Below are 15,106 nucleotides of genomic sequence, written 5' to 3'. Positions count from 1 at the left end.
GCTACACCTAAAGAAATCCCAAGCCATCCGAGCTACATGCTCTAGGGACCTAAACCTTGTCACCACAATAAACAGGACATGGTGGAGGGATAGATTCCTGTCCCAGAGACTTCCTATACTCTGGAGCAAGCTACCCATCTATGTCAAGCGAAGTTCCTCATTAGCACTCTTCAAGAAAAATCTTGATGAGTGAATGGGAAATAGGAAATACACCCCGGAGATCACTTCTGTGGCTCTGCTCGACAGGGGCACAGGGTTATATTTAAGGCAGGTTTGTGAGCAGTTTCTAAACTTCAGACTTTGCTATAAGCTGGAAGTGAAATGAGGAAAGTTAAGTCTGGTTGGATTACAAGGGGAAGGAGGTTGAGATAAATGACTAGGATGAGAGGAGGACTAAGGAGGTCTGAGATGCAAGTTTCCTTAGGCCTGTCGAAGAAGTCGTGTATCTGAATTCAGTGGACTGATATGGGTAATGGGATGGAAACTGATGCATGTATCAGCCTGTCTGATAAAGACATTGGTTTAACGGTAATGCTTTTTGGCTGGAGATGTGGAAATCTGAATTTTATATAATAGTGTTCCTGGGCAATGGAATAGTTTAGGATTTCCAGGATATCCAGTTGATATCCCTTTGTGTCAGTAACTGCTTTAATTCTGCAGTTTACATATTTCTGTAGTGGCATTGTAGATTTAAGGGATAAATGTAATTTTGTATGGGGAAGAGAATGGAGCTGAATATTTCCATCACATTGCTACTGGTACGTATGGAATAGAAATCATAACAATCTAACCATGCTATTAGGTTTAGTAAGGTAACTTCATTATGGCAAGATGAACAATTGGCTATGTGTATTGGAAGGAACTTTGAGTATTTAATTAAATAAGAAGTGAGAAGAAGAAGAGAATAATTAATTTTGTGTGAATTTGTAGAGAGATACTTATGAGTGTTATATAGCTAAATGTGATGACTTTCTGTTTAGGTGAGTAGAAGAGCTGCCTAGCCAGCAAAGTCTGAGTAAGGAGTAGGTTTATATTAGCTTTGAGTAGTGTGTGGGACATATTAGGTTACGCTTAGTTCACCTAGCATAATGAAGTTTAGTTTACATGTCCACTTAAGTTTATTAAGCAAAGGGGTGACTATATCTAAAGCTTACAGGAGAAATATGTAGGCTGTATGTGCATGTTTGTATCTATCCTATCTATCTCTGTGTGTGTGTGTGTGTGTGTGTGTATATGTGTATATATATATATATATAAATATATATATATTATATATATAATATATATATATTTTATATATATATATATATATATATATATATATATATTATATATACGCAAACTCATAGCTCTCTCTCTTTATATATATATATATATATATATATATATATATATATATATATATATAAAACTCATAGCTCTCAGTCTACCTTTCTATATATATATATATATATATATATATATATATATCTATATATATATATATATATATCTATATATATATATATATATATATATATAATCTGTGTAGACTGAGGTGTATTGTATCCCCAGGTTGGATCATTATTTAGTGCTGAGCTTTCTGAGGCAATTAGAAAACTGGAAAACAAATGGAAAAGCTGCAGAAATACCTCACTAAAAGAATCACAGGCCTAAAGCAGATGCCATACGTTGACTGCCTTAGAAAACTTCAGCTATTCTCTGTCGCACATTGTCTACTCAGAGGTGATCTCTGCTTAACATACAAGGCCATGTCAAACCCTGAGCTGTTGGACATGCTACACTTAAAGAAATCCCAATCCCTCAGAGCCACACGCCCCAGGGATCTAAACCTTATCATCACAATAAACAAAACATGCTGGAGGGATAGGTTCCTGACCCAGAGACTCCTCAGACTCTGGAATAGACTGCCCATACATGTCAAACAGAGCGCCTCTTTGGTCCTCTTCAAAAGGAATCTTGACGATTGGATGGAAGAAAGGAAATTCACCCTGGGGATCACTTCAGTTGCCCTGCTAGACAGGGGTCCAGGGAAGTAAATAGTGTGGGAAGAAATAGCCAGGGAATTGTTATGGCTAGGCTTGTATAGGCCCTAGGGCTGATGCCTAGTACCAACCTATGAACCTATAAGCATAGAAACCTGCCTTTATTACTAGTAGGGTGCCACCTCCAATTCTATTGCTAGTGCATTCATCATGGAAGGAGATGCAATTGCTGGATTGAAGTGTGTACATCGGTGTGTGGGTTTAACCAGATTTCCTTGATGGGAAAGTGTCGGGATTATAGTTAGAGAGAGATCCTTAGAAAAAGTCATATTTGTTATTGGCACTACAGTTATTCAGATGGATAATCTTTTATACTTTATAATTTATATTAAAGGAAGTTCAGATGAACGGGACTTAAAAGACATTAGACTAATTTGTTGTGGCCCTGGATTAAGCTTTGTGTCACCTGATAAAATTATGAAGGTATGAAGTAAAAGTCAGAGGACCATTGAGTGTTTTAGAAGGCTAAGGAGGAAGGCTATTATGTATTGTAGGGTGAGTGCTTGATAGGCTGAGAGTGATTTTTAGCAATGTAAAACTGTTTGTCTGTATAATAGTGCAAGATTGGAAAGATAAAGTTAATGTTCTAGAGCTGTTACAGAATAATACATGTGGTAAAGGGATATCGTTAAAAGGATGGAAGATGGGTGTGTAGATATCTGAGGATTGTTCCAGAGCACAGTCTTTCTAAAATACCTGTGGGAGCTAATGTTGAGGGATAGGAATGTAATGGAAGGCTTGGTGTAAAGTGGAAGAGAGGAGGATACATAGTTATTGAGGTACAAAAAAAGTGGAAAAATTGAGGCTTAGAGGGAGAAAGGGATATGGGCAGATCACAGTGGCTTCTGCCAACTATATGTTATAATAAAGAAGTAAGGTAAAGGGAGGTTAGCCAGGGATGATTACAAAGCTGCTACCAGGTGTGTGCTGTTAACAAAGAGCAAGACTTTGTGTGAAAACAGGATAATCTGTAGGGATGGTAATTAGGGACAGAAAATGCAGATGACCAAGCATGGAACTGCCACCAACTGTAAACTGTGATGTTTTGAGTGTGGAGGAGTGATATATGGAGAAAGAGGTTCCCAGATAGTAAAGTTTGCTAGAATCCTAGAATAAAGATGGTGCCACCCAATGCACACTGTGAAGACAGGTGGAGGGTGGTGCAATAAGTAAAGGTAGGTTGAGAACAGGAAAAGATTGCAGTGTGTACCTCAGAAGGGCAGAACACAGAGAAGGAAAAGATTGAAGTCGACAAGCTTATAGCTGGAAGGAACTTGTTGAAAGAAGATAAAGAGGAAAAACTGAGAGGACAGAGATATAGGTGAATATAGAAAATGTGAAAACATGAGGAAAGTACAGTTTTGGGAAAAGAGAGGCACAGATGAAAACAGATTGGTTGCAGCAGTCATTGAGTGGGAAAGGTGTGACAGAGAGGATATTAGTTTATAATTCTGACTGAAATGAGGAAAGGTATCAGTATGTGAGTTTGTCCTAAAGAAAGAATCTTGTGGAATGTAGCATATTGGGTGCAACAAACTGCTGTAGAAGCACAAAGAAATAAGACGAGGACAGAAAGTCTGTCAGGTATAAGATTATGGATAAGGAGCGGGTAGATGAGAGTGAAAGTAAGGGTATTTAAGGTGCTGTTTGCAAACTGAAGTGGATTAGAAATGAGGTGTTTGCTAAATATGATGCCGGTGTTAAAAGAAGGGAATCTGAAAGGGCTGGGGTAGCTTCTTACTCTTAAAATGATGTGTTGTTTCCCAAGAGTCCTAGCCAGAGATTAAAATAAAATAGCAGAGGTATTTCATTGTTTGGCCACAATCCCTACTACCCCTGGCCCCTTTGATTCGACATTCAAAGGACTCTGTCTTACAACTTTTTCAGAAGCACCAATTATGCTTTCATTAGTTCTGAGACCACTTCCTCCATGCCTTGAGCCTCCCCATTTGGCATCAGCCCCTCTGCCATCTGCTTCCCTGCTATCGATTTTCCTGATGCTATATTTTGTGACATCAGCCCATTGAGGTTTCTTTTCTTCTGATAAATTTTGGATCCTGGGATTTCCAATTCTTTCAATTTATTTTACCGTTTTTTAATTTGTTATCCAGTGTTCCTGATCCCAAATTTGGCCTGAAAATGCTTTTCCTAACACTTTTTAATGTTTTGTGCCGATTGCACAGTTGTTGAGTTTTTATCATTGGTTGGAATTTAACCTAACTTGCCTATGTAATTGTACATTTTGAACTTGGCCACCGGGGTTAATTTCTGGCTACAACGTTTTTACTGAAAGTACAGTGTATATACACAAAATCGAGAAAAAGTATTACATTGTTGCTAAAGAACCAAGAAGAAATACAGTGTGAGGTAATGGAACAGAGGACATGTTAAGCAGAACAGCTGGAGTAACTGTTCTTGCATTTAGTGAACTGCGTCTTAGTCTGGTATAGGTGCTCAGGAGTAGAAAAGTCGGTGGGTGTCTTGGTGTTATAGAAGTATTTATTGTTGGATTACTGTATGTGTAACAAAAGTGAGGTAGTTATAAGTTGGGCTGCTGTTTGGTAGTTTAGTTGGTGAAGTCAACCAATTGTGTTTTTTTTTGTAATTGGATTTTAAATGTGTCATGAAAATGTTCTAGCCTTCTTCTCTAACTTTGTTGTGGTTTGGTGTGATATCTGAAGAACTAGCTATTACCTCCTCAGTAGAATTGGTCTGCATAAAGACCAAGTGTTGTCAGTAAGTATGTGGGTTACCATATTACATTGTTCCAGACAAGGAGATCTGATTTCATGTTGAAACGGTTTCAGATCTGATTTCATGTTGAAACGGTTTCCATCCCTAACCGCTGAGTCATGGATGTGCTTTGACAACAGTATTCATGTGGCTTGGAGGTTTGTGTGTATTGTGTACTAGTCCCCCTTGGAATTATGGGATAAGCCACCACCATAAAGTTTGTAGTCATGTTTTTGAGACAAGAAAGCAAGTCTGTCTGCACAGGCTACCAGTGGTGTATGATGCCCTGGTATCACACCATGGGGTTGTATATCTCGTTTGACAATTTTACTCCTCCCCCCTCCCATTTTTATGCCTTTGTTGAGTATGTTAATCTAAGTAGGCCTGTAGCATTTTTTCAGAAGAGACCTAAGGTGTATTGATAAGTTCATAGATGTTTACTAGGCTAATAACCGTAAGGGCCTTTTAAATCTAGTTATGCATCCTAAATCTTTTGGTACCCTTTATAATTATAAGCAGGGACATGAAACATTTACAAGCAGGTTCCTGGGAGATGAACCATTTACAGGCTCCCTCATACTACAGGGAATTTGGGCAGGTAACTGGGGAAGTTACTGTACTTTTTTGATAAATGCAGTGGGATTTTTTTCCTTTCATCTGAGCTGGCAACCAACTCAGGGCAGAGAGGACCAGTGTTTAATGTTTCATCTGAAGGATGACACTCTTAGGAATGTATCTCCTCCTTATACTGCACTGCATTGTCAGTACTGGAAAATGAATCCAAATAGTTAATGTGGGAAGAAAAGAAAACAGACTTCTGGTTTTCAAACATCAAAGAAAGTCAGCTACTTTTGCAACCCTCATATATGATAAGCAGTGACCAATGGAAATGTGAGGTACATCCAGAAGTTAAAAACTTTGGAAATGTTGGTTTAAAATGTAGCACAGGCATAATGGTGTGATCTTCAGATATGGCTTCTTGGCCAGTTTTTGATTAATAGGTGATTGCATCTAGAAAAGAGACTGCTTCTTTGATTGATTATACTATAGAAAATTGTGATTGGGTAGTGATCTATTGCTAGTAGGCACTGCTGCGTAGCAGATCAGACACCGATTATAACCAACATCATAAAAAAAAAACAGTAATGTGAAACTTTAGGTGACCACAAAAAGTGATGAACTTGGTTTTGTCTAACAAGTTTTTCCTATAGTATACAGAAATTGAAATGTTTGTAAACTGCTTTTAGCATATCTCATTTTCAGCTGTTGGCAGTTAAGAATGGAAATGTATTGTAGAAAAATGCATGTTTAAAAATAGCATTGCCTGTGTTTATATGTTTAGTGTTTCAAAGTTCTGTCATATACAAAATAAGCTAGCAAAGCACCACAGTGTCATTTTCCAGCTGTAGTTGTTATTTGGAATGCAATATGTTTTTCCACGTCTGTCATGTTTCATTTAGACAGGCGTTGTGCTGATCACTGAAGGATACTGTCGATTTCCAAAGAGTATTGGGTGGAATTCCTGAAAATTATAGCATTAAGTATGACTAGCAGGTCAGTAGAAGACGAAGGGAATAGTGTTGGTTAAGTAGAATGTTCAGAGCAACAAAAGACCATATAAAAATAAACTGTTGCACTATGCAAGGTTACGCTGCTTTGCAAAAATAATTAAATAAAGCACACCAATATAACATGTGGCATTCAGCGTACCACAAACAAAACAAAATGTGCAGGTAAGCAGATCAGACAGCATTCTGTGGAGAATCTGGGATATGTGGTTTAAAACTAGATGATGGAATAACACTTTTGGTCAAAAGATGAGGGCAGAAACTAAAAAGCTGAATCAGTTTTTTTTAAGGAAATGTTTTGGGGGAATACTCCCAGAATATTCCTTACTTAAGAGATGATGCCTCCTGCACCCCCTGCATGTTATGATAAATGTTGAGGTCTTGTCACCTTGGAGGAAGGGTAAGATTCATTATGGGATTCGGCACAGGTGTTTCGTTTCTGCACATTGCATTATTCTGATACTTGCTTTTTGCCTAGAAGCACAGCTCTTCAACCTGTGTGTCTGTCTGTGAATATGTACAAGAGCATACACACACACATACACACACACTTCTGTGTTTGTACACGTGTAGGCACAGACTTATGTGCATACATACACACACACACAATATATATATATATATATATATATATATATATATATATATATATATATGTGTGTGTGTGTGTGTGCACACACCTGTATAACAAAATTATTAAATCATATAAAATAGTTGGCAGAGAAACTACTGCACCAGCAAATGACTGAATAAAATGAAATACTCCCAGAATGAAGGGAGATGAGGCTAGTAATAATATAGTCATAGAAAAAGCTTGGGCAATGGGTGAAAGTGTCAAGGAAAGAATTACAGGTGGATCAATTTACTTACCCACTTAAATTAAAAAAATGAACAAAAAAAAAAATCAATTTAATAGCTATGACAGTTATTAAACACTGAGTACATAGCCAAACAATAGTTTTTCAATGTTTGGTCCTGGAAAGCTGGGTCACCTGTGTAGTAATAACCCATGAATTGGTACAGTCAAGCAAAGACAAATTAACTCTGTAAAATACTGAACGAATATCAGTGCAGTAACTTATATGTCACATTGATTGGCTGTGACTGGATCAGCCAGAAAGAAAATATTTGAAGAGAATGTGATTAATACCTTTAATTTTTTCCATGACAGTAATTACACAGAGTGAATTACAAATACTAAAAAGCGAAGCTGGAGCTGCCATATAGGTTCATAGATTAGTACTAGACTAACTGGCCCTGCGAGCCATTTTAAGCCTAGCCAATTATCCCTTGTGAGACACAAACCCTGCACCTTGTGTGTGTAAGGCAAACACCTTAACCATTAGGCCACCCCCCCAACCCATATGTGAAACACGCTGACTGGAATCTGACAGCAAGGAATGACAGTTTACTTTCTGTTATGGCTATTGTTTTTATGGATTAGAATCTCAGTAAAATAGTCATTGCTTGTATTTCATATGTATAAAACTAATAATTAAGTACCAGAAAGTATACATACTTAGTCGTGCTGTGAACTCAAGGTAGTTTGAGATATCTGACAGTTACTCAAACCAGCAGTTGCATGGTTATGTCACAGTAGTTAGTTTCCTTTTATTTTGTTGGTAAACCTGTATATACTGTTTAAATCAGTTTGGTTTTATAAATAGGTGAAAATAGGCTTTGCTGGAAAAATGTCTGTGATAATTGCTCAAAAATAAGAATAATTGTTTTGCCAGGTACAGTTTTTACATGCAGCTTAAAAATTGTGTGAAACGTGTTTTAAATGGTAAATATGAGCAATCAGTTTCATTATGTGAACCAAATTGCTCCTTACAAGAAAAAACTGAGGCCCCTAAAAACTAGGCCTGGAAGACAGAAAATATAACCGCTGAATGGATTTCTACTGAGGAAAAAGCATTCTCCTCTTAAAATAAACCACCTCTAAGGTCACACTACCTTGGATTAGAGGGAAATGACATGAAGACCGTATTTGTGAAACATAATTAGTGTTTAAAAGTGCATCTTGTTTTTCATGAATACAGTTTGCGTATATGGACAAGCACCTTTCATATTATACACAATAGACTGCCAGGGACTTGTGCAATGCATAGCCATGAGTTGTGCTAGTCCCTGATGAAGTACATCTGTTTTTTTTTTTTTTGATGGAACACAGTAACATGTACGTCAGTGCATTGAAGATGGTGCTATACTCTGGCTGGTAGGCAGTACTGCGCTGTATGAGAGCATTACCCAGACTAATAATGCAAGATAGGTAGTCAAGGCAGAGTCTACCTCATCAAGTAGATGTCTGCAATGATCTGGTAAGGTATAGTGTACCTTTAACAATTTGTCTTACAGTACTGGATTGCAGTCTCCCATCATCCCTGGTTGTGATTAGTAAAGAAATCACAGTTATTAGGTATGAAGGTTAACTAGTGGTCAATTACTGTAGTATAGCATTAAAGGGGTGTGCTGAATGAACTCCCATTGGTGTAGGCACTGTCCTACTTCACATTGTGGGTCAGGACACGATTGTATGTATTATCAGGTTTTCCTGCTTTGTAGAGAACTCTTTTGCTGGTATGGATTTTCCTGCTGTTACATTTTGACAGCTTTTGTTTTTTATTCAGCATTGTCTGTTGATGTACATACTAGCAGTGGAGGGGGAGGGGGTTGTTATACCCACAAATTTTATAACCGCTGTTATTATGCAGATGGACTAATGTAGTTTAATTTCTTGGAACTAGTATGTAAAGCAGTGTTACAGAGTTTGTGAATAATGTATGACTGAGGGTGCTCAAGTTAAGAGGCTATGACTAATGCCTCATGCTTCCATCACTAGTGGTATGAAGCACAGAAAGTCTTGCATAACCATTCTTGCTGCAGTGTGTATCAGGGATTCATGAAGAGGACTTTTATGTACCATTCTATGCCATACAAGCCCTGTACAAAGGTGCATTAAGCCCTTGAATAGGTCGAATAGTTCTTGGCTTCAGAAATAGTGTGTGAACATATGACTTACACTTAGTTAAGATTATAGGTGGAATACATACCTGTCTGTACTTTGTTTCATGAAATTAAGACAAGCACAAAATTGGCAAGAACATTTGTTTAGGATGCGCACAAGTAGCACTGTATTTCTCCCCAAGTATACCTATAGTCCATGTCCTCCAGTCTTCCACAATGAAGTTCTGTTTGAAAATTAATTTAAGACAAGGAGCCCTCAGACAGACATAACAAATAAGTCTAATTATTTTTACACAGATCACTTGCACATTTTACAGAATAGTTTAAATTCATTAAGTGACATACTACTTGTTGCATTAATCATCAAGCCTGTTTACAGTTCATACACAGAAAAAAGAATTTATGCTCTTTGCATACCCCCTGTTGACAAATGTTTTGGCGATTTAGCTAAATCATTTGTTCTATTCAAAGAATTTCCTCCCAGATAGTGCTGCCAGAGGGGATCTTTCTGCAGAATGTCTAATTTTTTCTTAGGGTCAAATATTCCATTTCCTTTTCTATGTCAGCAGATATTTCTGTTTTCTGTTTATTTCCTAATTCACTGTTCAGTCAAGTACTATAAACATCTCTTAATGGATGCATTTTGAAGTCTGGTAAACTTCATTTATGAAAAGGTCAGCAAACTTCTATTACAGTGTCTTATAGGTTTAAATATTTTAGGCATTTTTTTCTTAGAGTTGTAAATATTCCAGACACTAAGAGAAAAAAAACCCCAGCAAAACAGAAGTGCATTATGGCCTTAGAACATTATGCAAACTGCAGTTCTGCCAACCTGAATTGTTTTTCTTCCTGCTGTATTTATTCATTGACTTTAGTTGTTTTGTTAAATTTTAATTATGTAATTTATCAGCCAGTATATCATCACCAGTAATGAGTAAGTATGTGAAAAAAACATTGCTGTTAGTGAATAAAATGACATCTACACGCAGCAGAACACCTCTGCTGTGTATTTAATTGCTATGAATTACTTTGTATTGCTGTTATTGTGATAATGTCAGAGAGTAGCGTTGTAGTTTGTAAGTAACTCTGCTTAGCAACGTTTAATTACTGTCTTCATTAAAATGCTGTAAATATGTAGTCTCTTATCTTCTGCAGCCAATTCCTTATTGCCATGATATTATTCCACATACTTCCACGTCAGCAGATGCAGTCCAAGGTTTTGACAAAATGGAATGCCCTTCAGGAACAGACACTGTTTTGCAAGAGACAACATTTCATACAAGATACAGAGGATAAGTTCCATTTTATTACTGGTTGTATCCTTGGAGTGTGTTACGGCACTTTTAAAATAGGCCCTGACAACTTTGCTAAAAAATTCTTCCTGTTCATTGCGTAGGGTTTGATTTTGCCTTGTAGTAATTGTGCTATCCATAGTTTCAGGAAAAATTACATTCTGTTAAAGGCTGAAAGTTATAGTATTTACTCTTTCTGTATTGTATCAAATTTCTTTGCTCTGTTATCCATGTTATTTGATTATAGAATAATTACTAATATTGTAAATACATCAACAAGTGACATACAAACTCTGATGCAAGCCAGTATTTTTGTAAGTAACACAAACTCTGATGTAAGCAGAGAGGATGTTGTAAAAATAGTGCCACCATTGAAATTACATAGTTTTAAAGCATTAATTTCTTATTGATCCTGATTTATTTCTTGGAGAAATACATTACTCAGAAGAAAATTATGGGATGAAGGCTGCTCATGGAAAGCTATATGCACAGAAATTTCTAAGCTGCTGAATTCAAGACCTCAGTGCCAGTAACTTTGGAAAGAAATGTAGAAAACCTAGTTAGTACTATCAAAAAATACAAGATCTTTAATTTAATTGTTTAAGGCCGGGGATAATTCTTATTTTATTTAGGTTCATAGGTAGGTACTAGGCTATCTGCCCAAAGACATTTATAAGCCTAGCCAGAATGTGTTTGCTTTCGCCACACCCTTAGATTAGTTCCCTGTGCCTCTGTCCAGCAGAGCCACTGAAGTGATCCCCAGGGTAAACCTTCTGTTTCCCATCCACTCGTCAAGGTTTCTCTTGAAGAGTGCTAGTGAGGACCTCTGCCTAATGTAGATTGGAATCTTGTTCCAAAGAATGGGAAGTCTCTAGGACAGGAACCTATCCCTCCAGCACGTCCTATTTATTGTTGTGGTGAGGTTTAGATCCCTAGAGCATGTGGCTCGAGGGGATAAGGTTTTCTTTAGGTGGAGCATGTTCATCAATTCTGGGTTGGACATGGCCTTATATGTCAGGCAGAGATCACCTCTGAGCAGGCGGTATGTGACCGAGTATAGCTGGAGTTTCTTCAGTCGAGCTGCATAGGGCATCTGTTTGAGGCCAGTGATCCTCTTGGTGATGTACTTCTGTGGTCTTTCCAGCTGTTGCAGGTGTCTTGTAGGGTATATTCCAAATGGGGTATTGTACTCTATGATGGGTTTGATGAGTGATGAGTAGAGGGGCCCAATGACCTCTTTTGATCTGGATGCAAACCCTTTTTGCGATTAGGTGGGCCACATAGAAGGATTTTCTAACCACTTTGGCAATGTGATTATCAAAGGAGAGATTACTATCTACTTGGGTCCCCAGATCCCTTATTACATTTTCCGTATTTAGGGGACTGCAACCTATGTGGCAGTTTGTGGGTACTTTGTTGTTTCCAAAGGGAATAACTATGCACTTTTTGGCATTTAGCTTGAGGCCATGATTTTGGCACCAGGTATCTGTCTCAGTGAGACGCTTTTGGTGGATGTCTGTGTCAGCCGGTGAGTCAATTATAGCCCCTAGTTTGCAGTCGTCTGCGAACTTGGTCAGCCATAGTCCTCCTGTGCTTGTCTGTACCTCTGAGAAGTATATGCTGAACTGGAGGGGGTTATAGGACTGAGCCCTGGGGAATGCCACTTATAACCGGTTTAGAGTCAGACCTAGCTCCTGCAACTCTCACCATGTGAGTTCTGTCTGTGAGCCACTTGGCAACCCATGTTGTGACGTAGGGGTTTATGTTCAGGCTGGTGAGCTTGTCTATAATACCAGAATGGGGAATGGTATTGAAGGCCTTGGCAAGGTCTAGATAGGCTGTGTGAGACAGTTATCAAGGCTATAGACGAGGGAAAGGTGGTACAAAGAAGTCCACCAGGTTTAGGAGGCATGGTCTGCCCTTAACAAAGCTGAACTGGGTAGGGTCCAGTGTTTGGAGGCTCCCAATGTCTCTGTTGATGAGTTCCATGATGATGCGTTCCATAGCCTTGCAGACCAAGCTAGTCAGGCTTATAGGGCGATAGTTCCCGGAGTCTGTTGTGGCTCCACCTTTGTGGAGCGGAATAACTGTTGCTGTGCACCACTCTATGGGTACGTAGCCTGTGGAGAGGCTGAGTTTGAACAGTGTGTTTAGGTGAGAGGTTAATTCATCTTTTAGCTCATGTAGGACACAGTCCGGTCCCATTGATGCTGTGTTTTTGGCTTTGGAGAGGGCTATTTTACCCTGAGTGTCTGTGATTTTAGTAGCTCTACATTCTTCTGGTATGGTTATGGGCCCTTTTGGGGGTGAGAGGGGGGTAACGTTTGCACTGAACCTGCCTGTCAGGATGTTGGCAATATCGTTTGGTTCAGTGTATTTTGTGCCATTCTGCACTAACTCTAAGCAGATCTGAGCATTGCCACTTAGATTCTTGACATAGCTAAAGAATGCCTTGTGGTTATCCTTGGAGTCCTTGGCAAGTTTTCTTTCAAAGCTCGCCTTGGATGATTTTATGAGGGATCATAGTTTCATGCAGATACTGATCAGGGATGTCTTCCCTTCTTGGGAGTTTACTCTTTTCTGTACTAGTTTCCTCCTTCTGTTGTATAGCTTGTTAATGGCAGGGGTCCACCAGACTGGTTTCCATTTCTTGGAGGAGTGAGTCTTGGTTTTGCTTGGAATAGCACGATCCATGCATTCCTGTAGGTGCCCATAGAATGCATTAGTAAAGGATTTTGCAGCTTGGACAGCATTATCCTTTAGCATGGGGGCTTTGAAACTTTCCACCTCCATCTTAAGTAATGTGAAGTTTGCTTTTGAAAAGTTTTTCACAGTGGTTTCCTTGTCCGGGGGTGGGGGCAGAATGTGGATATCCAAAGTGATTTGTTTATGGTCAGATCTAACCAGCGAGGGGTTGACCTCCGGTGTGGAACACCGGTCGCCCATGTTGGTGATGACCAGGTCCAATATGTTGTCACCTCTGGTGGGAGTGTTGACCAGTTGTTCCAGGGCATTTGAGTTTATAAATTCTAGTAAATGTTGGGCAAGGGAGTTAGTACTTGAGTAGTTCTCCTAGTTAATGTTTGGGTAGTTGAAATCACCCAGTATTAGGGTGTTTGGTAGGACCTTTTTTACCCAGTGTATCCAGAAATGCGGAATGGGGGTCTTAAGAAATGGTGGGTGATCTGTAGCAAGCTACAATTTGAATTGCAGTTTTGCCTGATGTTAGTTGCACGTGGATAATCTCTGAAACATCGTGCTGTGCCACTAACCTGGAGGTATGGGTATCCTTGATGAATATGGATACTCCCTCGCCTTTTGTATTTCAGTCTGTGTTCTGTAGCTGAAATGTGTGGTATGAGTTGTAGCCTGGTAGTGCTGGGGTGCTCTCTGTAGCCCTAAACCAGGTTTCTGTTACTGCACATATATCGATTTTCTCCATACTGAGGAGTGCCTTGAGTGCGTGCATTTTGAGGTTTAGACTTCTGGCATTGAGTAGTATTACCCTCAAATTTTTGTTACTTGTGCTATTTATGGTGGTGGGTTTGTCTTTTGAGCCTTGCCTAAAAAAGGCAATATGGGGGTGGCAAGAGCCTTGGCCAGTATTCGAAAGCCTAAGGGGTGACAGGTACAAGCTGTCTCTAGTGAAGCAGCATGGCTTGTCGAGCATGTCATCCCAGGCTGGATCCCCTTTGAATGACACCAGAAACTTAGCCAATTGATAATTTTTTCTTTATACCGTGGTATCATTCTTGGTGAGGGTAGGATGCTACTCAGGGTCACGGTCATACCGGCCTGGGCTACATGCTCAGAGAGCTCTTCCTTGTCTCTTTTCATGTAGTCCAGGGAGGTATGGCTCAGGTCATTCACACCAACATGGACAATGATAGTCGTATTTGTACTTGTTCTGGAGTGACCTGAGTGCTTGTGTTATGTGGCGGATCTTTGCACCCGACAGGTAGCTAACAGTAACATTCTCCTTGTTCAGCCTAGTGAGTGGGACATCAGTGTGCCTGACTATAGAGTCACCTATTACTAGTGTGTTGGGTATGTTATTTTGCCTGGAGGGCTGTGATTGCGTGGCACACTGGTTTTGTGAAGTATGTGTTTCATGGTTTGTGTTGGGGGGTGGAGGTTGCTATGTTTTCGTGTGTTTACATGTGTTTTTTACCAGTGCTGGTTTAATGGGTCTATGTGAGACTGGTGGTGTGATGCCGTATTTCCCTTATCCTCTTGACTGTCTGATCCAGTCTTGGGTTGAGAGAGCTTAGCCTCCAGTTTGGCTGTATAATTGCATCTCTCGCATGTATTAGTGTTTGGTGGTAGGAGGAGAGGGTTGTCTGTGTACATGAGGCAGTTGGTACATTGCCTCAAAATGCCCAGATTCACCAGATGGACTGGAGAGTACACCTGAAACTGCCCTTTGGACATGCCTGGATAGGTACAGTAAACTGTTTTACTGAATGGCTGGTAAGATCGAATAGAAAGCCTTGTCCTTCTG

General features: G+C 39.3%; 1 protein-coding gene across 1 annotated transcript in view; it reads left to right on the top strand.

Moving 5' to 3' along the window:
* Positions 1–15,106, top strand: part of SBF2 (SET binding factor 2) — a 3,151,758-nt gene that overhangs the window by 368,173 nt on the left and 2,768,479 nt on the right. The gene's annotated exons all lie outside the window — the stretch shown is intronic.

This window comes from Protopterus annectens, chromosome 17.part0 (genome assembly GCF_019279795.1).
Source record: "Protopterus annectens isolate FY-2018-M chromosome 17.part0, PAN1.0, whole genome shotgun sequence".
Taxonomy (NCBI): domain Eukaryota; kingdom Metazoa; phylum Chordata; order Ceratodontiformes; family Protopteridae; genus Protopterus; species Protopterus annectens.
This window is presented reverse-complemented; position numbering and strand designations above follow the sequence as displayed.